General features: G+C 39.8%; 1 protein-coding gene across 1 annotated transcript in view; it reads left to right on the top strand.

Moving 5' to 3' along the window:
- LOC137250502 (inactive dipeptidyl peptidase 10) overlaps positions 1 to 24588 on the top strand; it is a 768065-nt gene that overhangs the window by 162263 nt on the left and 581214 nt on the right. The window lies entirely within an intron of this gene.

Genomic DNA, 24588 nt, shown 5'->3' with positions numbered 1-24588 from the left:
CTCCCGACCACATTTTGCTCTTTACCAACTTTTCGCCTCCCTGTTGGTACAGATCGGCGGGTTGTCTCTCTTTACCCAGCGCCTTTTTTTATTTGGCCAAGATATGGCCATTTTCATTACATTCTAGTCAGATGGCGTAACATGTTTTAGTGATTGGAAATAAGGGTACCGGGTCCGTTTTCTCATTCGCTAGCTAGCAGTGAGAAGCAGTGCTACCTCAAAAACTTGAGCATATTCAGAACATCAGTATAGGCTGCGCGGTGTGGCTCATCGTACCAATTGTGTTTTCGGTATCTCTGAAAACTTATATTGTCTGCAACGGCGGTACGTTTTTATGTTACCACCTTGTAGAATGTGCGCACCCAGGAATCTGAAACTAGGCCCCACATCAATCATGACGTAATTGAATTAGTATCGTAATATTAAATGGGAAGACATGCAAGTAGACTTGTTCATATATTATATTGGAATCGTATACATTTATATTGAACCATATTCCAAGCCTTTGCGGATCAATCACTCTCAACCGGAGGCTTAATTTTTTTCGACTGTAGCGCAAAATACTCCCACCTTGCACGACCTGGCACTGAAGTAGCCAAGCATGATTTTAATATCATAGCGGGGCAGTTAGCATGTGTATTTTCTAGTTTATCATAGGAGTGGGCCTTATCCTTTCATCCGCATCGGATAGTGGTGCATAAGCGTATTAATTCGTTATAATAAATAATTTCGCCTTTATTCGGTCAAAGCCGAGAGCGGCAGTACGTCCTTTCCCACCACAAAGCTAACATTTTATAGCTGAATTGCGAGATTGTTCAGACACTTTAATTAACGTCGCCAGGCGCTATCGCCATAGTCTTTAAAATCATAGTCATAATCTGAAAAGAGAGCAGCAGATGCCTAGCATCTAGCATTTAAGGTACTTCGGGATGTATATGCCTGGGCATCTAGAGTCGGATTAACTGCCAACGCGGAAAGAACCAATCTACTATTATGTACTAGGAAATATAAGTTCCCTAGTTGGACTAAGCCCAAGGTTGATGATGTAACTCTACAAAGCAAATATAGCACAAAGTACCTGAGAATTATACAGGATTTAAAGTTGTCCTGGAAATTCCATTGTAAAAGAGAGCTAAGATAGCTTACGTGGCACTGTATGCATGCAAGATAATACTAGGATACATTTGAGGCCTATCTCCCAAAATTTCTTATTGGATACTTACGGCAATTGTCACACCTATTCTATACTATGCGGTCCTCATTTTGTCAGCTGTGTGGCTGCGTATACCAAAAAACTTTAGGGTGTATGGAAATTATCAATGATAAGCATAAGGGAACCCGAGAGCATTATTGCATACCATTATACCCATCATACCTACAGACCTAACCGCATTAACAACTGCATCAATGGTTTAGACCTCGGGGAAGCTTGCGTGCGGACCGTGTGGACATAGCTTCGAAAGCGACAATTGAGTCGAAGGGTTGGTACTAGGGTATATAAATTGCAGAACATACTTTACATGTGTATACCGATGACTCTAAATTAACGGAAGAGGTTGGGTCTGCTGTTTATTGTGTCGATCTAGAAACAAGTAGATCTCATAGGCTGCCAGATTACTGCAGCGTCGTTCACGGCGGAAGCAATATCTTTGAAGAGAGCAGCAGGAATTCTGCAGGCAGCGTGCTTAAGCTGCAGTTGCGTCAATATATTGTATATTGATAGTCAGGCGGCGATTAAGACAATAATCTCACTTGGCACTTCATCAAGAGTTGTTCTGGTCTGCAGAGCAGGATTGGAAAACTTCGCTCAGACAGGACCATGCATCTTAACTGGCTTCCCAGTCATATAGATATAAAATCTATCTAAAAATCGATGATTTGGCAAAAGAGGGTGCAGCACTCGATGAATCGATGCAAGATGTCACAATCCGTTTGTGAGAAATCAAAAGGAGACAGCAGTTGCATATAACCCATCGAGCATAAAAGGCGTGAGCAGAAGCGCATTAGTCCTGGTAACTCATTTGGGTTTATTCGTCGTAAAAATTCTGGTAACACTATGAAACGCATTCAGTCTATGGGAGATCTTTATTAAGCGACTAGTTCAACCTAACCTTAGCAGGAAGAAGCAACACTGCAGAAGTAATGAACTTCAAAAAACCAATGACTCACTCCTTATAACAATTGTCCTGAAAGTTCGATGTAGAATATTGGGTGAAAAAGGCACTGCATACGCACTGGGGTGTATTTGGGTCCTCTTGGCTTCCCTCATATAGGATATTTGTAGCAATTTCATAGTTCATTCTTTAGTATTGAACAGCCTCATACTCGATAACCAGACTTTCTGAACCTGTGCCTGTGGATTTTAAATGCTTAATATCAGATATCAGTGAAAGCGTGGCTTAAGGTGTTGAAATTTTTGACGTTGCGAAGCTCGGTTCAGATAGATTTGTACATGCACCCTACATTCAAATACACATATATACCACAAAAAGTCTTCAATTAAATTAAATTTTAAAATTACATATTTTCATACATCCATTTTTCATTTCATGCAAAAAATTTTTCATTTAATTACGCGCGCCAGCATCAGAACCTCATTATTTTGCACTGATTCCTACTAATTCACAAGCGTATGATGAAAATTATTCAATTCAATTTACAAGCTGTTGCTGTATGTAAGTGTGCAAGTGCATTTGCACATATATGTACATATGCATATAGTTATCCTTTTTTCAGTTGTTCTAGCAAATTTCCATTTCGTTCAATTTTCGTTTGCTTTCTGCTTTCGGTGAACGACATGAAAATGCGTAAACGAGCAAACAGACAATGCCTCACATTGTAAATTCCACAAAAAAAGGGTTCCTGTTAAGAAAAAAAGTAAGATTTCAGTACACATCACTAGCGTAGGCACCTTGTCGTTGGTGTGAGGGCTTAGCCGAACTCCATAGCGCCCGACTATGAGGCGGAGTTGTTTAGGACTGACATCTACGACGTTTCGCCTCATAGGAGGGCGGCGGGATGTCGGTGACCAAGAACTACCAATCCCCTAACCCATGGTGTTATGCGGACCGTGCCTATTGGACGATTTGCAGCCAGGCGATAAATTCGGCTGTATTCAAACGGAGCCTTTCCGATAGCGGGCCACCTCGCGAAATATTGATGGCTTTACTTCAGTAAAGGGCGCTGCTGTGGCTGACGGTTCTTTTCTCGTATATAATACCGGACCCCTGAGCCCGCCTTGTCGGGCAGGTGGTCATACGAGCAATAAGAACGACTCATTACCTAATTATAATAATAACGATGATAAGAGGAGGACTGAGTGGCAAGCCAAGAACGACAAATATGCACTAAGCGATGCGTCGGACTCGGGGAGCGAGAGTAGTGCTGTTTTAATGAACTCCGTGTTGGAGAAGCATACAAATGAAAACGGAGTAGAAGAGTGGAGAGGGGTACGGAGCAGAGGAAGTAAAAGATATCTCTCGCAGTACCGCAGAAGAAGGGTCGAATGACAGAATGAAGAGGCAAAGTTCGGCGAAAGACGACCATCCTGCTTTCAAGAGGCACAAAGGACCCAGTCCCAGAGCCGTGAGGCAGGGGAGTCACATAGACAAGAAAATTAGGCCCAAAGCTGTAAGACAGATGGGCCCCAATAACGAGGTAGCAACTACCTCGAAAGCTGCGAGTCAGAGGGAAGTTCTAACTAGGGAGGTAGGAGATAAGCCAAAGGGAGATAACGCTAAGACTCCGGCTTTCTCGGAGGTGCTAAATGGAGTTAAAGATAAGATTCCGGCTTTCTCGGAGGTGCCAAAGGGAGATAACACTAAGACTCCGGCTTTTCCCGAGAAGATGAGTGATGTGGAAAAGCACTCACTTACTGTGATGCTGGTTGATAGTAGCAGTCCTTTCGGACAGATGACTACTGAAAGGTGAAGACCTGTAGAAAGGGAGCTTAATAGCTTAATGCTTAAGATGATGTGGGAACAACCAAGTAAGCCCCTTCCAATCTTTGATTCGGGGCACGGTATAATGGTGTGAAGATGATAGCGCGCGACAACATCGCGAGCTTGCGGTGGCTGGAGGAAGTGGTTCCAAACCTCCAAAGGCAAGGCACGAATGCGCGGTATAGATACCATGCGTGATGAAGTCGGAGGATATACTGCGACTTCTGCAGAATCAGAATCCGAACATACCGACACAGGATTGGAAGATACTTATTGTATCTCGGCCTACAGAGGAAGGTCAGTTCCACATCTTCCAAATAAACAAGCAGGTAGAGGATATATTGTATACGCAGCTTGGAAAAATTTCCTTTGGCACAGGCAAAATTTACGTGCGACTCAGGAAAAGAAGTCCCGAGGATAAAAACCCTAACACGCTAGAGGTGGGCGAAGGCGAAAAGACATCGAAAGCCTGAAAGAAGAAAGACAGGTGGAGGTCCCCGACGTCACCACGAAGGTGTTAGAAGATGACAAGCCGCCAAATGGTGCTGTGACTAGCACAGAGGAGCACCCAGCACAACAGTTACGAGAGGCTGAAGGGGGCCTCGAATACTCTAAACCAAAAGGGCAAGGGGAGGACGACGACGTCACGACGAAGGCGCTGGAGGGGACAAACAGCCCAATGGTGCTGCTAGTCTTACAGATAAACCTCCAACACAGTAAAGTGGCGTCGAGCGAACTCCTCCTAGCCCTTGAGGAGGGTTTGTTTGACGTGGCGCTGATCCAGGAGCCGTGGCTCTCATCGTGAGGAAAGGTTTCTGGACTTAGCGCGCGCGGATTTGGCGTTTACTACGCGCAAACGGAGGGACGGGTGAGAGCTGTATGCTTGGATGTTTCTTGCATCCATTCATTTATTTGAATGAAAGACTACCTTGGCCCGGCTTACTTAGAAGCTCTAACGCCATAACTAATTCTTATTTTGTGAAATCTTTCAGATTTCTAGCTTGGCTTCTTTGACAGTAGTTTGATGCCTTTAGGTTGCTGTATAGTTGCTCCACCAACACACAGGTAATACACTAAATTCAGATTCATGTGCGTAGGTTTCTGAGTAATTGAGGCCACTATATATTTAGATATATTCTGATTTGGTGGTTTACTCCAAGTATGATACATGCTTTTAATTTAACCTTTCGTCACTTCGATTCCCGCACTATCCGCCATTTTATTCTCAACCACGTCCTTTTATAGCACCCGGTTGAGTTGTGGCGAAAAACGAACTTGACGCGACGACGTTACAAAACGAAGTGGGTGCGATCTGTAGTAATGGTAAGGAAACACCTGCATTCATATATGCTGCCTAATTACACTACTGAGGACCTCGTAGTGGTGGCCGTTGAGCAAAAGAATAAGCAGGTTTTATCCTGGCATCCTGCTACATGGCCCATACTGCGGAGGTTCCACCGATGGAGTGCAAAAGGCTAGTACAGGAGGAAGGGCGCAAAGGGCGGTTGGTCATAGGCGCAGAGCAAATGCGCACCACAATGCGCGGGGAGGAGCAGATACGAACAAGAGAGGCGAATCTCTATTTTGTTACATCCTGCAAACCAATTTTCCGATAGCCAACAGGGGAAATATCCCTATATACATTGGTCCAACAGTCAGCAATGTTCTGGATATTACATTGAGCTCCGAGCGTGATATATCAAGGTATGAGATGATGGTTCTTGATAGACCATCCTTCTCTGACCATGAGTATATCAGCTTCAGCATCCCCCTAAAGAGGGTAGAGAAGGTAGCAACCTTTAGAAATCCTAGGTCAACGAACTGGATTAAATTCCAGAAAAAGGTAGAAACAAAACTGGGGCAACCCAAAGAGGTTGCTAATGTAGAGGAACTAAAGGAGTGGAATGAATTCCTAACAAGGACTCTTATGACTGCGTATAACAAAGCTTGCCCTCTAAGAAGATTCAGAGGAAAAGCAAAGCCGCTATGGTGGAGCAATGAGCTGAGTCTTCTAAGAAGATAGGTAAAAGAAATGTTTAAGCTCGCAAAGACCGCGGAAAGCGAAGCGTGTCGGGACGAGTACACGGATCTACTGAGGATCTACAAACGTGAAATTTCCAGGGCGAAGAGAATCTCATGTAAAAGTTTCTGTACCGACATAGAGTGCTACAGCGAAACAACACGGTTGAGAAAAGTCCCAGCAAGGGGAAATATAGTCCAGGGACTAATAAAGGAAGAGAACAAGGAATGGTAACGTAATAGTGAGGAATCCCTTGAGGTGCTTTTCGACACACATTTCCCATCGGGGGACGGTTTAGAAAAGCCAGCAGACATCACTCACGCTTCAATCACGGAGCGGGTAGTACCTTGGTACAGGTCACCAAGATCGAATAGGCAGTGAAGTTCTTTTCTAAGTTTAAATCGCCGAGCCCAGATGGTATATTCCCGGTCATGCTACAAGTTTCAAGTATGGCGGTCGTGGAATGGCTTAAAATAATATTCGATGGATGAATAAGGCTGAATCATGTACCGCACTCTTGGAGAACTGCTCGTGTACTTTCCCACCGAAGGCGGGGAAGATGGGTCACGTGTATCCCAAAGACTATAGACCCATTAGCTTAACATCATTTCTGCTCAAGGCCTTTGAGAGGTTGATAGATGTGTACATAAAGTCCAACGTGGATGAAAAGCTGCTCTCCACAACACAACATGCGTAAACCAAAGTCAAGTCGGTAGACACCGCATTGCATTGGGCGATTGTGGATGGTCTTAATTACATTAAAGTACATCCAGCCTTAACCGGATGGATCGGCTGCATGCTAAATTGGAGGAAGATTACATCACAATGAGGATTGTACGAGGCCACGAAATCAGAGGGCAGGGGCACGCCGCAGGGAGGGGTGCTACTACCTCTGTTGTGGACGCTGGTCATCAACCAACTGCTCAGGCGATTCGATGAGGAACCCGTAAAACTAACGGCTTACGCAGATGACGTTGCACTTGTCATAAGCGGAAAGTGCCTTCCAACGATTAGTTCTTTGATGGATCGTGCGATTCGTGATATTCATAGCTGGGCATTTAATGTCGTGTTGAAAGTCAATGCGGAGAAGACGGATATGGTCTTGTTTACAAAGAAGTACTAGGTCCCAAGTTGGGCCAGGCCTACGTTAAGAGGGGTGACCTTACAGGAGAAACCTTGCACAAAATATCTAGGCATTTTCCTAGACAGTAAGCTGTCATGGAAGCTCAACGTGGTGGAAAGGGTGAAGAAGGCATCAACGGCACTTTATGCATGTAAAATAATGCTGAGTTGTGCGTGGGGCCTATCGCCCTCTCTTTCTCTTTGGGTTTTTACAGCGATTGTAAGCCCTATTCTATACTGTGGAGCTCTTCTTCGGTGGAAAGCCACACAAAGAACAACATACCTCAAAATATTAGGGGGGTATGCAGACTATCGGTGCGTAGGAAACTAGAAAAATATTTGCTCTGTCTATTGTAATGGGTTTTAAGGATTGTCGAATATTTTTCACTTTTTCTGTTTGTTTAAATCTTTTATCTGTCTAATAAGAAACTCAAACATAGACTATTGCAAAATATTTTTTATTTACAGCACTACAGTGGTAATAATAGTAATACTTCACAAATAATTTACTAGCGTACTTCTCTTACAACGATTTAAAATTAAACGATTTATTAATCCACAGGTTTCGCTGCTTTTATACTCTCAATTGCCTCGTTCGCCTAGGGTCTAGATTTTCTCGAACAGCTGTCAAGAACAGTTGCTTATATATTTCTTTTTCACATTTAATTATTTAGCTTTATACATGTACATATATGCGCGAGTAATGTCATCTTCGCAGTTAGCTGATTATATGTATGTGTTATTGTTTCTCTTTCATATTCGCTCTTAGCTGTTAACAACATGTATGTGAAATATTCTCTTCGCTCTTAGCTTTGCTGTTTAAATTTACTTGTGGCTTGTTGCTTTTCTATGGTTGTGCATTTATTTACTAGCAGCATAGACATATCGAAACAGCTAATATTCGGCCGAAAAGCTTTTAAAGAAAAATCATTTAAAGTTATACACTGGTCCTAAGTCGTCAAATAAAAAAAAAATAATAATCTTTTACTTTTATTCAAAAGTTATCAGTGGCGTTTGTGCGCTAAAGCTTCACACGGGAACCTGCTTTAAAAGTCCCACCTCAAGGTATTCTAGAGCAAACCGATCTTAAATGTGGTTCGAGGCTACTTTAGTCTCTTCAGTGTATGAAAGTGGAGCCTAGTTGTTCTGCAACTACAGCTCTCGAGGTATAAAACTTGCCTTAAAGTCCCTCTAATTGAGTAATGTATATCAATCAAACAAGCTCAAAATAGTTTAAAATATATTTTCGTAATTAATTTATAAATTATTGCAAAATTCTAACCTTTCCTTAATAACTGTTCTTTCACAAGCGAGACATATAAACTTTCCGCTATCAGTCACATTGTTATATCCCGCTATTAAAATTTGAAGATGTGACAGCTAATAACTTTATTCGGCCCTCATGCCAGCGCAATGAGGGCACTCTTCAACTTGACGAAATATACGAGGACTAAGAGTACACTTTTGTCTCGGGAGCTCGCAAAAATAACTGAAATGCTGAGGAATGTTGGGCTGCCTATAGGTCCACATCGCTTTCGGGCACGGAAACACGCGAAAAATTTCTGCACGCGTGGAAGATTTCTGCAAAATTGATTTAGGCGACCTAGATATAGCGTCCTTCAAAGTTGTGAAGAAGAGAGCACTTCTCCCATAACTAGAGAGTCGGAGCCCGATTCCCAAATAGCAGTTGACAGGAAACACGTTCCGGAATCCGATTGTGATGATGCGAGAATTGTATGATTCATGGTCATATCCGTGATGCCGACGAAGACTATCGAAGGAGGTATAGTAATGAGTTTTACGCAGGTATGACGGTAGTGTAGCGAATAAAGTTCCAAATGATTCGCTGGCTAGGTCATGTTATGTCAATCAATGAAGACGCACACAATAGGAAGGTATTTTAATCGACACCGCAGTTTGAAAGTAGATGAAGAAGGAGACCTCCTCTGAGTTGGGAGAGCCTGAAGAAGAAAGATTTCACCTCGCTTCGTGCTCCCAATCGGCGTAAGTTATCGCGAAATAAGGAAAGCAGGTCATATTATGCGAATAGGCGAAGATGGTCCAGCAAGAAAATATTTCTGTCGACACCCAAGTTTGGAATAAGGGCAAGGTGTAGGGAGACTTAATCTCCGTTAGTTATCTCAATCGGCGTCAACTATCGGATAGCTAGCATAACATACGAAACGGGTAAAATCACCTAGGTAGTAAAGCGCCACTTAATGAGTAAATTAATTTCTGGGAGTTCCGTGATTCAATTAGTCTTGAATTTCAAAATTATTGCGAAAAATCTGAGTATACTGGCACACAAATTACAATGGAATATCCCATATGCACGCACATTAGAGCATATCTCTTTTTTTTATGTAACAAAACTTGCCATTTAAGAAAAAAAAACGATCCTTAGCTGGCATTTGCTAAAAATAGTATCGACTGGATCCAACGATTTAGCAAAAAATTTACTTGTAAATAAATTTGCGCTAACAATTTTTTTCAAGATGGTGGGGTGAAATAAGTACAACGGTCAAAATGTCAATTTACGTAGTGACAACTTCATTACTACTTTTATTTGACTTTATGACCATTGGCCATGGATCTTATGACCATTTCGAGAGAGGATCTCAATTGAGGGGGCTAGATCAAGCATTTGTTTGCTGGGATCTCCTGGTTTATGACAATTTAGCAAAAACTGCCTGTTCAACAATTCGTTGTGCTCTTTAATGTTGAGCTCTTTGGCCTCGTAGGTGATTTGCGGTGGTCATAAGGAAACATCCGGAGACAGTTCTGATTGCAGCATTTTGAGAGGCTTGCAGCCTTTTCCAGTATGTGTTTTTAAGACCGGGAGACGCAACTGGTGACGCGTACCTCTAAGCGGCCGGCTAATTGCTTTGTAGGTGTTTAGCAACTTTTATTAATCTTTTCAGGTGCTGCCGCAAAACTAATTGAGGATTTTGTTGTGGCTTTGTACTTTTTATACAATTTCGGTGGCATGCGCCTTGAAGGGGGGAGGCCGCAACTCCCGTTGGCACATTCTTGCGGTCGTCGACATAGGAAATGATTGTAACTCTTTCTGGTGGGGAACGGAGTTTTCCTATGTAGAAACTAAACAGAAGCGGGGATAGGAAACCACCCTGTTGTACACCTTGTTTCATTTTCCTAGGTTTTGAGATTTTGTTCCTAAATTGAACCGACGTTTGCCGATTATTCATAAAATATGCGGTCCGTCTTTTTAGACAAGGGGGGAAGGCGTGTGCCTCCTATGTCTGGGAGTAGCGTGCCGTGATTGACTGTGTCAAAAGCTTTTGACTAGTCAATTGCCACGAGTACTGTCCTATGATGGGGTTTTTCCTGATTTAGTCCGTAATTAATCTGAGTGTTAATGGATTTAGCGCGGGGGTGGTGCTGGGCATTTTGCGATAGCCATGTTGGTGCGTGGCTGGGCGATTCAAATGTCTTCGCTACGGGCGAAATGAGTGATATCGGTCGATATGACTTGCTTCGATAGCTGGTATACCAGGCTATAGTAATGGAATGTCACCCCTCCTTTTAAGGTACGCCTCAATATACACGCGTATATACTTCATTTTAATTCATATACATTTACATATATACAAATATATATGTTATTCATGTAATTCGCAACGAAAATGCAATAAGCAAAAAAACAAAAAGAAGGTATGAGGGAGGGGAAAAAGCACCTTAATACCAGTACTTAAGCAAATAAGCAGCATCATGAACAGCAAACAATGAAATGCCAAGACAGCTTTAAGGTGTGGCATTGGGAGGAATGAAAGCGAGAGAGGGCCAGCAAATTGATGTTGTGTACAACATCACAGTTATGTCGGCGCAATGAAATCGTATGACCTTGTGCAGAAGCCACGGTGCATATTTGGTTAAAGTTTGACCTTGTGTAACCTTGCTGCACTAAAGCTACAACAAAACTAATTTCATTGAGATAAAAAATAAGCTTTTCCTTCAACAAAAAAAAAAACATAAGTATATACATATGAACGTCTAATGTGCATAGATAATTGAAGTGGAAGCAAAATTTGAAAGCAAATTAAAAGTGGTAGTATATTTGTACGCTTTTACGGTTTGCACGGATTAAGCCAAGTTTAATAAGCGCAGTTGGATAAAAGCCGAAAATCCTTAAATGCTATCAAAAGCTTTTTAAAGGCTAAATTATTTTATTCAATGAACTTTAATTTTTGTACTTTTCATGAACATTAATTGGTGTATTAAGCGCAGTGCGATGTTTGTATGTATCAAAAGAAGAAGAAATGGCTTAACAACTAAGTAAAGAGATATGAAAAGAATCATGACTTGAGCCAATTTTTCCACGACTGTTTTTCTGTTTAAAAAATGTAGGTCCAGCCGCGCTGATTTGTAGCAAAAATTAAAAAGTATCACGATGAGAAGTGCAAAATCTCATCAGAGGATCCTTCAGCAGATTAGGGGTTAGAAAGTGCGACTACAATTGGATGGTTATACAGTCCGGAGAAGGCACTTTAAACCAAAGGGAGCAATATCGACACAGTGTTTCACTTGCGCGGGCGTTGTTAAAAATTATATCGTTGGGAACAGAGAATGGCAGTCGAGATTCGTAAGCGAATCACATGGCTCATTTCCTGTTTATGAGTTCGACCGCAAAGTGGGAGAAGCGCGAGGGATGTAGTTTCACCTCAAATGAGAGGAGAGTTCACTTTGATGAAGCTGAAAATAAAGTTACCGCTAGGATATTTATTATCGTTATATATAACTATATTTTGATCGCCAGAGCTTCGGCTGTTAAGAAAACGGCATTCTCCACGGGTAGAAGGGTTAATAATTGAGTTGGAGTAGCTATACATTGAACTGGCAATCCCTTTAGAGGGGTGCGCTACACACAGCTTTAAATTATTTGGATATTTTAGTCCCCCTTACGACAGGCATACCCACCGCTGGGGTACTAAAGGCTTGCTCTTGATGATCAGTCTGTTAGACTCATTTGAATCTATAATTTGGCAATTAAGTTTTCTCTTGGAGTTCATGCGCTACGGCATAAACAGCCTCTTTACCGATCCTAAGCTTTGCATGATTTTTTTGAACTGAACCGTCTGCGTAAAGTCAGACAAAAGGTTAAATGTATCGCTTAATTGTGCGGCTGAATAAATTATGGTGAAATTCAGATACGCAGATGCCTGTTGCTTGTTTTTATGAGGTTTGAAAATTGAGAGAGTGTCGATTGTATACAAATTAAGTACATTTCCTCTTTTTGATGTGTTTGATAATTCTTTACTTACTTACTTAATTGGCTCTTAGTTCTATAAACGATTATGGCCGCCCACAATGACCAGAGCCATGTCCAAATCAATTCATTTTCATCCTGCTCATTTGGGTACAGCTATTGGTGGGTCTACTACTTCTCCTTTTATGACCTGGGTTAAATTAAGTGGCAGCCGCCCTCCACCGCGGCAAACATTTCACAGCTAAACTTTTATACTCAGCTTTACTTGTACACACGGTATTATAACTTTGATAGGATAACGGTTGGTTGTACAGGTATAAAGGAATCGAGATAGAAACAGACTTTCATATATCAAAATCTCCAATATAGAAAAAAATTTGATTGAGCCATGTCCGTCCATCTGTCCATCCATTCGACGGTCCGTTAACACCATAACTTGAGTAACTATTGAGACATCTTCACCAAATTTGGTACACGAGCTTAGCCAGAATAGATTGGTATTGAAAATGAGCGAAATCGGATGATCGGTAAGAAAATTCGGCAGAGAAGTGGCTTTTACTACAAGGAATGATTTGAAGAAAAATGTACGAAATTGGTTAAGGACGACGCCCACTTTTATATAAAAGATTTTTAAAAGGGTCGTGTAGGAATAAAGTAAGCTATATCTTGGCAAAAGAGATCTATATATCAATGGTATTTTATTTCTCAAGTGGATTTATAACAATAAATAGGAAAAACTTCAAATTTTAACTAAGCAAATTTTCCACGTTTCGGGAGCCATAATTCGAAGAAAAATTAGTTCAAAATAGAGCCATATTTATTTGTATTATTGCGCAGCCTTGTAAAACTATTAAGCATACAAAACAAACAACAACAGCATTTCAAGTGTACAACTGTGTATGTAATGTTCGGTTTCACCACAACTTAGACTTCCTTACTTGTTTACCACAACTTTTTTTTGTTTTTTTTTTTTTTTACTACACATTTAGTTTTATGTAAGAAGTATTATGTAAACTTTAACAACAACACAATTTCTACAAACGCCAATTAAATAAGTTTTGGTTTGTGTTTTCTACCAAAAATTTGAGCAGAAAATAAAGTCGCTAAGCGATACTGAAAAGTGGGAGCCCCAAAAAAACAAACGACAAACTATTTCATTTGTGTTCTTATAATAAAATATTTTTCTCTGTGACACACCGCTTAATAAGGAAGAATTAGCTGTAGAATTAAACAGTTTTTTAACAGCATAACAGCCAGGGTCTTTTTGGTGTAAATTGAACAAAAATATTTTCACTAATATGCACATATATATTGCTTTTGCTGTAGCGATAAAGACACAGGTTTTGGGGGTTGTTATCGATGTTCATGGCACTTTGTTAGATATAGATCCGGTACGTTCCTGTAACAAGCATCATAAAAATACTAGCACGACCATCTGGGGAATGATTTTATATGACCACATTGAATCTTCTAGGCCATATACCGTTACCACCATCAATAAAACGGGTCATCAACTCTGGCGTCGACTTTTTGACTGACGTTATATCCTTCGTTTGAGCAAAATAAATTTTCATGGGGAAACCAATATATTTCAAAAGTTTAATCAAGGTTTTTTTATTTAAAACAGTAAATGAAAACCAAAGAGCATCGTCTGGGTCCTATATATGCCAATTTGGCAAAGAGACTTCTCTAATCTTTTACATTTACAGCAACAACGCCATTACGTATATACATTAAAATAATTAATATAAGGCGCGATGTACATCCGAGGAGTATGTAGACGGAGCTTCACTTACAATTGGTATCGTGCTCCTTTTAATTTTTCCCAGGGGACTTACATTTCCATGCGCCCCCGAATAGAAAAACTTTATCCTAATTGAAAACACTTTTTTCTCAATTTTTATGTTGCCTTGTCCGGGACTTGAAACTAATATCTTCGGTGTGGTGGGCGAACCACGCTACCACCACACCACGGTAGCCGCTGTCCAGCCTGCAGAAAGAACGCAAGGCAGAAAAGAAAAGCGGAAGAAATGGTTTCCCACTACAGGATTAATGATTTTGGCCAATATAAAAAAACGCCTGTGGATTATAGTTCATGTTCGAAATCTGTTCTTTTATTTATTAAACATAAAATTAACTTGTGAAAGAATATAATAAATAGTTTCAGTAATTTTAGAAAAATTATTGCATTTGATCGACACCTCCGGGTGATCCTTACAAATAAATTTTACACAACTGAAACATTTATTGCTCTATTTTGAGCTGGTTGATCGATTTGGGCACATGTAGCAACTTCCTCGTTAAAAATTTACCGATTGTGATTTTTCGTAGTTTCGGCACAATTTTGAGGATTGCGCAAACAGCTTTGGCTGGACTGCTATGAGGAGAGGTAGGCCTGCGCGATATTACCTGGGAAGCAAGTTCACTTCCTAACTATTCTAGTAATATTATATGACGTCTAAATTTCCCATTTGTATTCCATTCAGGTTCTATTTATCTGAAAATTATATACCCATTGGAGTGGCCATGCGAATAAGCGCAGTTTCGGCGTCGGATTCGTGGTGGGAGAGAGACTTTGTCGCCAAGTGCTGGCGTTCACGCCTGTGGACGAGCGTCTCGCCGCTATTCGAATAAAAGCAAAATTTTTTAATATATCATTCATCTGCGCCCATGCGCCGACAGAGGAGAAAGACGATGAGGTGAAAGACACTTTTTATGAACAATTAGAACGCACCTACGAGCGCTGCCCCCGTCATGATATACAAGTCGTGCTTGGCGACTTTAACGCCAGGGTGGGCAAAGAAGGTGTTTTTGGCCCTACAGTCGGAAAGTTCAGCCTACACAATGAAACTTCTCCTAACGGACTCAGGCTGATTGACTTTGCCGGTGCTCGAAACATGGTCATATCAAGCACGAGGTTCATGCATAAAAAGATACATCAATCTACATGGCTGTCTCCTGATCGAAATACTCGCAATCAGATCGATCACGTTGTGATAGACGGACGGCATGCCTCCAGTGTTTTAGATGTGCGAACGATCCGAGGACCTAACATCGATTCGGACCATTATCTCGTTGCAGCCAAAATACGCACCCGCCTCAACGCGGCTAAAAACAAGGAACAAAAAACACAAGGAAAGCTAGACGTCGAAAAGCTTCAATCACAACAGACTGCCAATGATTTCGCAACTCGACTCTCACACCTGCTCTCTGAGGGCACAACTCATCCTGAAGGAATACAGGAGCAGTGGGAGCATATCTCCAAAGCACTTCATACTGCCGCCGAGGAAAAAATTGGTTACCGGCGGCCACGAAAAAACAACTGGTATGATGAAAAATGCCGCGTTGCAACCGAAAGAAAAGACGCTGCCTACAGGGCTACGTTAAAAGCGAGCGCGACAAGAGGAGTGTGTGAACGCTATCGTGAGTTGAAAAGGGAAGCGAGACGCCTTTTCAGGAAGAAAAAAGCAGAAGCAGAAAGGCGTGAATGCGAGGAGCTTGAGCTGCTAGCCACCAGGAATAACGCCCGAAAAGTCTACCAAAAAATACGGCGACAGACGGAAGGTTTTAAGACCGGGGCAAACTCCTGTAGGAATGAAAACGGCGACCTTGTAACTGATGTCCAGAGAGTGCTTAGATTATGGAGGGAACACTTCTCTGCTCTCCTAAATGGAGGCAGCAATTCACCGCGCAGAGATGAAGAACCCGATCCCGCAATCGATGATGATGGAATATACGTCCCCCCGCCCGATTATGACGAAGTTAGAATAGCAATAACCAGATTGAAAAACAACAAGGCCGTGGGCGCTGATGGATTGCCTGCGGAGCTATTCAAGTTCGGCGGCGAGGAGTTGGTAAGGCGCATGAAGCAGCTTCTTAGCAAAATATGGGCGGACGAAAGCATGCCCGACGGTTGGAATCTAAGTGTTCTTTGCCCAGTCCACAAGAAGGGGGATACTGCAAAATGCACCAACTATCGTGGAATCAGCCTTCTTAATATCGCATATAAGGTCCTTTCAAGTGTATTGTGCGAAAGATTGAAGCCCACCGTGAACCGGCTGATTGGACCTTACCAGTGCGGCTTCAGACCTGGTAAATCTACCATCGACCAGATTTTCACAATGCGCCAAATCTTAGAAAAAACCCGTGAAAAGAGAATCGACACACATCACCTCTTCGTCGACTTTAAAGCCGCCTTCGACAGCACGAAAAGGAGCTGCCTATATGCCGCTATGTCTGAATTTGGTTTCCCCGCAAAACTTATACGGCTGTGCAAAATGACGTTGAGCAACACCATCAGCTCAGTCAGAATTGGGAAGGACCTCTCCGAGCCGTTCGAAACTAAACGAGGTTTCAGACAGGGTGACCCCCTATCGTGCGATTTCTTTAATTTGATGCTTTAAATTATACTAGCTGCAGAACTTAACCGCACTGGAACAATATACTATAAAAGCGTGCAATTACTGGCATATGCTGATGACATTGATATCATCGGCCTAAACACCCGCGCTGTTAGTTCTGCTTACTCCAAGCTGGTAAAAGAAGCGGTAAAGATGGGTTTGATGGTGAATGAGGACAAAACGAAGTACCTGTTGTCATCGAGCAAAGAGTCAGCGCATATGCGCCTTGGCAAACCACGCTACTGTTGGCAGCCATAATTTCGAAATAGTAAAAGACTTCGTTTATTTGGGAACCAGCATCAACATTAGCAACAACATCAGCACTGAAATCCAGCGAAGAATCAATATTGCCAATAAATGCTACTTTGGACTAGGTAGGCAATTGAAAAGTAAAGTCCTCTCTCGACGAACGAAAATCATACTCTACAAGTCACTTATCGTACCCGTCCTGCTATATGGGGCAGAAGCATGGACCATGACAACAGCAGATGAAGCGGCTTTGGGAGTGTTCGAGAGAAAAGTTCTTCGAAAGATTTATGGACCTCTACGCGTTGGCGATGGCGAGTACCGAAGAAGATTTAATGATGAGCTGTACGAGCTATACGCAGACATCAACATAGTCCAGCGAATTAAAACGCAGCGGCTGCGCTGGCTAGGCCATGTTATGCGAATGAAAGATGATGCTCCGGCCAAGAAAGTGTTTCTATCGGAACCCGCCTATGGAAGCAGAGGTAGAGGGCGGCCCCCACTCCGTTGGAAGGACCAGGTGGAAAACGATTTAAACTCCCTTGGTGTGACCAATTGGCGCCGGTTGGCGGAGCGAAGGAGCGACTGGCGCGCCTTGTTGGACGGCCATAACCGTTTAGACGGTTAAGCGCCAATTAAGTAAGTAAGTAAGTAAATAAAGACTGAAAACTTGAAAATAAAATTATTAAAAAACATTTTTAAGTTAAACGGTTTTAGTGAAAACAATACTTACATTATATAATAATAATACTAAAAGCTAGAAAGTAATTAGGTAGCTCCTAGGTACTAGTTAGCCCTAGGCGCTGATTAGACAATTAAATAAAAGCTGGTCTTACTTATGACTACCGATTTAAATTTTACAGGTCCAACGCTTTTATTTAATTGTTTGATCCACGCCCTAGATTGATGAGCAGAGTGATGACTAGGACCTAGGAACTATCTAATTATTTTCTAGCTTTTAGTATTATTATTACATAAAGTAAGAATTGTTTTCAATAAAACCGTTCAATCTAAATCTTTTTTTAATTATTTTATTAACAGTTATTTTGGGAAAAATTATGAGGTGGATTACCTAAATTAGCTTATGTTTAGATACGAAACTGTTTCTACAAAAAGCTGAATTACTTGAGTATAATATTTTTAGAATCTGCGAGTGACTTAATCGTAATAAAACCAGTCTTATTTGGATGCAATTATATAAGATATGCAGTAATTTGCTAAGTAGTTGGTTGTGATAGTAACAAGCTAATATGATATAGCAAGAGACTAACTGAAACCTGCTAGTCTTCTACCCAAACAAACGAAATGTGTTAATCTTCACTCGAAAAACGAATTGAGCTGTGCTATTCACGCGATTAACGGAACGTTTTGATCAACAATGCGGTCTGGATATGAGACCAGACCCTTTTTTAAGAATCGGCTCCTGTTTTTGAAGCAGATAATTTTTAGAACCGGATCATTTTTTAAGAGCCATACTTTTTGAAATCTGGTAACTTTTTGAATTTGGGTACTTATTCAAAACCGGGTCCTTTTTTTTAACCGAGTACTACTTTTAATGGGTATTTTTAAAGAACTGAGTGCTTTCTTAGAAAGTTGGTTTTTTAAGAACCAGGTAATTATTTGAACCGGTTAATTTTTTATGATCCGGGCACTTTTCTAGAGGCGGATTTTATTAAAGAGCCGCGCATTTTCTAACGGCCGGGTATTATTTCAAGAACGAATGGTTTTTTAGAACAGGGTATTTTTTTGAATCAGTTACTTTTCAAGAATTGGTTACTTGCTTGGAGCCGTTTACCTTTATAAGTTCGGCTAATTTTTCCAACAGGACAATTTTTTAAAAGTTCGCACTTTTTTTGAACAGTTTTTTTGAGCCGGTTGTTTTTTACTTACCAGGTGCTCTTTAGGAACCAGCCACTTTTTATGTAGATGTTGTTTTTATGAAGTCGGTACTTTTTCAGAACCGGATAGTTTTTAAGAATTTGATACTTTTTTTCAACCGAACACTTCTCTGAACCGGGTACTTTTTTAGAACAAGCAACTTTTTTTAAATCGGGTACTTTTTCAGAACCGAGAATTTTTCAAGAACCGGTTACCTGTTGGAAACAGGTACTTCTTTGTGCCGGATACTTTTTAAGAACCGGGTAGTTTTTACAGCTATGTACTTATTGGAAACGAATACTTCTTTGAACCGGGTACTTTTTTAGAGCCGTCGTCCAAAACTCAAACATACAAGTGAAGTTAATATATCTAAGATTGTCTGGAATAATCTAAAACAACTTGGTATTAAGAATGATTTAAAATCGGAATGCTCGATTGAAGCTGATGTAATGAATAATTTCTGTGCTACCAAGTTACGGAATGAGAGTGAGTCAAATATTTCCAGCGACGATTCTTTGTTTGATTGGTGCAGTAAATTTAACTTTTCTAATATCACTGAATCTGAAACAATACAATCCATACTTTCAATAAAATCAAATGCAAAAGGAGAAGATAAAATAAGTCTAAGATTTATTAAACTTATATTACCTTATGTGATTGCGCCATTGACGCAATGCTTCCCAACCATGTGATTTTCGGCCAATAAGTATTCTTCCATGTTAACCAAAAGTTTTGGAAAAGCTTTTATCGAACCAGATTAGGAAATATCTGACTGAAGAAAGTCTGCTTTCGGAAAATCAATCAGGTTATCGCATTGGACATAGTTGCTCAACCGCTATGCTCAAGGTGTTAGAAGACATACGACCAAACTTTGACAATGGTGAACTCAAAGTTCTTACGATGTTTGACTTTTCTAAGGTATTCGACACGGTCTGCCACAGAATTCTCCTGCATAAGCTAAAAAAAATATTTTGGATTCAGTAGCGATGCTGTAAAGCTACTTCAGAGCTATTTGACAAACAGGTACCAACGGGTAATATGTGGGGATAGTGGATCCAGGTTATTACCAGTAAAATCTGGGGTACCACAGGGTTCTATTCTTGGTCCAATTTTATTTAGTCTGTACATTAATGACATAGAAAAATGCTGTCGTAATGTATCAATTCATCTCTATGCGGATGATGCTCAGATATACCTTTCTGCCCCTCTTGGCTTAATGGAGGATTTAGTTTGCCGATTAAATGAAGACTTAGAAGCTATATTTCATTGGTCTAAAAAGAACAAGCTACACCTTAATGCATCGAAAACACAGGCTATTGCTATTTCACATTTTTCCCACAATCTGAATGGCATTTCTCCGATAGTTCTAAATGGAAGTGTTGTGAAATATGAGAAGACTGTCAAAACTCTTGGATTTATCTTAAATAAGCATCTTATTTGTGTTGATCATGTGAATTCCTCAATTAGTAGGTTATATTATATGTAAAGGCGTTTATGGAAAACGGCTTATTTTATTCGAGAAGATATAAAACTTAAACTTGTCAAAAGTCTATTAATACCAATAACATCTTACCATGAATTGATATACGGTTGCCTGGATAAAGCTTTCATGAACAAATATCAACTACTGATTAATAACTGTGCCAGATATATCTATCTTAAACGGAAATATGATCATATTTCGAACTTCTCAAATCTATTCTTGAATGCAATTTATCAGCGTTCTTTGACCGTCGTTTACTATTATTTATACATAAGATTATCTTTTCTCGTACACTGGAATACCTTTTTGTAAAACTAACTTTCGCACAATCATCCCGTACTTGCAATCTAATTGCACCGCATTTAAGTATTCAGTAACATCGATAATGTTTTTCGTTAGGGCTGTGCAGTTGTGGAATGCTTTGCCTAATAAAGTAAAGTTAGAATCAAATTCTAAGTGCTCCAAATTAGCTGTACATCGTACCCTTTTTTCTTGAACATCCTTATTTGTTTTACTTTTTTCTTTTTCTTTTTTACCTACCACCATGCTGTATGGTTTGAATGTTACTTCTATTTTTGTTTCTAGCTTTTAAACTTACTTTGTACTAGTAATAAGAATAATAACAAATATGGCACTGTAAAATACTACGTCTTATATGTGTATTTTAAATCTAATATATAAATTTCTTCTGTCACGGTTTTAGAGGCTGAACTCCTCCGAAACGGCTGAACCGATTCTCATGAAATTTTGTGAGCATATTGGGTAGGTCTGAGAATCGGCCAACGTCAACCTTTTTTTCGCTAAGTGTCTAGGGTCTTGAGATCAAAACGTGGACCCGGGTTCCCCTAGAATGTGTTTATGCAATATGGCTATCAAATGAAAGCTGTTGATGAGTGCTATAGTACAGGATAATTTGCATACAATTGGGAGGCTAGGGTCTCGAGATATAGCCCAAAACGTGGACCCGAGTACCCCTAGAATGTGTTTATACAATATGGATATCAAATGAAAACTGTTGAAGAGTGCTATAGTACAGGATAATTTTCATACAACTGGGATGCTAGGGTCTCGAGATATAGGGCAAAACATGGACCCGGATACCCCTAGAATGTGTGTGTATTATGGATATCAAATGAAAGCTGTTGCTGAGAGCTCTAAAGTTCATTGTGATATTCGATTTAGTCGCATCAACCTGGCAAAACTGATAAGTATGCATGCGAAGCCGAAATAAAGACAAGAATTAATAATACCCACATGTACCTATTTACATACGTCCTATTCGATTTGCCTGAAATATCGGGGAAGTATACCAGAGACGGACTGGGACTCAGATTAGGACTAGGACTGGGACTGAAACTGAGACTCGGAGTGGGACTGGGACTGAGACTCGGAATGGGACTGGAACAAAATACATACCACCCTCTGGGACTGGTAATAAGAAATGAAGAAGAAGGAGAAAAACTTGAGAGAAGATAAAAGAGAGAAGGAGACTGAGAAAGAGATAGAATGAGACGAAAATGGAGATGAAGCGAAAAAGACGGAGGGAGGAGTGAACAAAAATATTAGGAAAAAGTGTAGAGGGGTTGGGTAGAATTAGACGGAAAATGCTTATTAAAATGTATGCAGATAGGCCAAATTTAGGGCAGAACAACGTCTGCCGGGTCTGCTAGTAAATAAATGAATGTAAGCGTGTTATGCTTACGAGTTTCTAGGGCTACTCGCAACTATATTTTTACAAAAATCTCAGAAACTATTTGAGAAGTTTAAAATATATTAAGAAAATTGTAAGAATTTGCACTCCCGATTATCGTTTTCGCTTTAACTAAAAAAATTTGAAATCGAGTTCAGAGTAATAGTAGTAAAAAAGATTAAGGTGGTGTGGTGCTTTCACATTTTCCCTAAAAATTGGCTGAGCTACCACGGCCGAGATCAGTTTTATCAATTTTGGAAAAGAAAAAAATTATTTCTGTAACAAACCGACCAGCTACATTGCTAAATGTTCGCCCAGCTTGGATGAACCAGAACTGAAGAAAATAATCGCAGTATAGGTCACTTTATACGAAACTATTCGTTTTTGCAACTTATATATCTATATTTCGACAATCGCGACGTATAACAACCTAAATCTCCTAGATTAATTTTGCAAGCATAAGAAAGTATATTTTTGAATTTCTTGTCTTGAATTGTAATCATTTGTGCACAAAATATAATTTTTTTTGTATATTTGCATACCAAACCGAAATTTAAATTCAAATTAAATTTGGTTTTCTTATTTTTTGTTAAAATGGAATTGAATGTGCTTGTCGACGGCATTACTGGTAGTTATATAAGTTGGAGTTCTAGTTGTATCAAATATACTATCCTTTGTTGCGAGACTGAATGTGAATGGCATTGTATTTTGGGTGCATTAGGTCGGGGCGAATAGCAAATGTCGGCTGCAAAAATCTGCAGCATCTCGTTCTTGGTTTTGTATACATACATCCGTATAATTGTTATATATATATATGTTCAAAAGTGGCTGAGAACAAAATTCTCAAATTTTAAAGCCAAAGAAACAAATCAAACAACTTTAAGCGCATCCATAAGTATTTATAGGTGACACCTTTTGCATTGCAAATACTGGAATTTAAATTAGTCGATAAAGTGCAATCGTTAAACCTATCATAACAAAGCACAATTGAAGCTCACGCTGAGTATATAATGTTCGGTTACACCCGAACTTAGACACCCTTACTTGTTAGTTTTGTCAATGATTTCAACATTATGTGCAATGTACTGAGCACACATAATTCCCGATTTTTAGGCACATATGCAACGATTGAAGTTTTTTGTTTCTGCCAAAGAAGAAATATGCATAATTTTGTGGCTTCTTCATTATATTTGTGATTTCTACAGGCAGGAATGCTTGGTTGTTTCGAAATGTTCCAACTAAGGTTAGCTTACGCCTCAACAATTCAATACCCAACTCTTGAGACGTAAAAAGTTGTCGCACGTAACACTGCGGCCTTGTACATTTTTTAACGTAACATCTTCTTTAGAATATCTGTCAGTTCCGCTTACAACTGAATTATGAGACCACATATATTTACCATTCTTTGATGGAAAAATTCCAACTCTTGCTGACTGTCAGATATTTCTCCTTCTCCAGCTGTTCTCTCAGATAAATTAGGGTCATAAAAGGATCCCATATCCGATATATCATCTTCTTTATCTTCACTGGCGTCATCATTTGGTATTTCGTCATCCAAAGCAGAGTTTTCAGTTTCTTTCTGTTCATTTTGGCATTAAAAAATGCAACCACACTATAAAAAATCGTTTGCCAAACTCGCAAATACTTGTATAAAAAACTAAGTTATCCAAAACTTCTTCTATTTATTATCTTTTATATTATTACAAAAACCACAACCGCACAGCTCAAAATAATTTTACGAGTTAGTGAAAGATTAACAGTTCCAGATAATTAGGTACACAAAATGTTACGGTATCATACCCCAAACAAAAAAAAAATATGATTTATTATATCCAGAAATGTGATCACATGCCACAATAACAGTATATGTAACTTTTTTTGTCTAGAATATAAAATAACAAAATCAGTATTTTTGAACTCAGTTTTATTAATACTTAAAGTAAAAAGTTTCATCAGATAAAACGAAAGCTATACAAAAATATTTAATGTTAAATGTTGTTTGGGCAATTTTGACCAACGAATACAGGAGAAGTGTTAAGATTTGGTACAGGATATTAGTGGTATGGAAAAGTGGGAGGGAAGAAAAAAGAGTGGAATAAAGAAACTGTGTGTAGGAAATGGTGATAAAAAGAAGAAACTGCGATGGAGGATAATCAAGAAAGGAAGAAAATGAATAAAAATTGGGAGAGGATGAAGGAAAAGAAAAAAAGGCATTAGAAGATAGAAAAATCTAGAATTTTTGAGGAGGGATAGGAATCAAACATGGAGAGGAAGGGCGAGAAGCACTATGATAAAGTATTTTGTCTTGCAGAAGCTACAATATGACAACTGCCTCTGTTTTATAGGAAAATAGTAACAATGCAAGGAAAAAAAAAATTCGGACAAGAGAAAATGAATGCGATTTCAAAAAGTGCAAAAGTTTCATATAGTTCCGCAGTGGTATATGCAGACAAAATTATTGAAATCGTTTGGTCAGGTAAAGGAGGTATTCGATATTTGGTATCCATCATATATGAGGGAGTTGTGGTGGGACTAGGAGTGGAAGTGGAAATCGGAATGGAAAGTTTAGTGGCAGTAGGAATGG

Source organism: Eurosta solidaginis, chromosome 4 (assembly GCF_040869045.1).
Source record: "Eurosta solidaginis isolate ZX-2024a chromosome 4, ASM4086904v1, whole genome shotgun sequence".
NCBI classification, from domain to species: domain Eukaryota; kingdom Metazoa; phylum Arthropoda; class Insecta; order Diptera; family Tephritidae; genus Eurosta; species Eurosta solidaginis.
The sequence above is the reverse complement of the archived record's forward strand: the minus strand, read 5'-3'. Positions and strand labels throughout refer to the sequence as shown.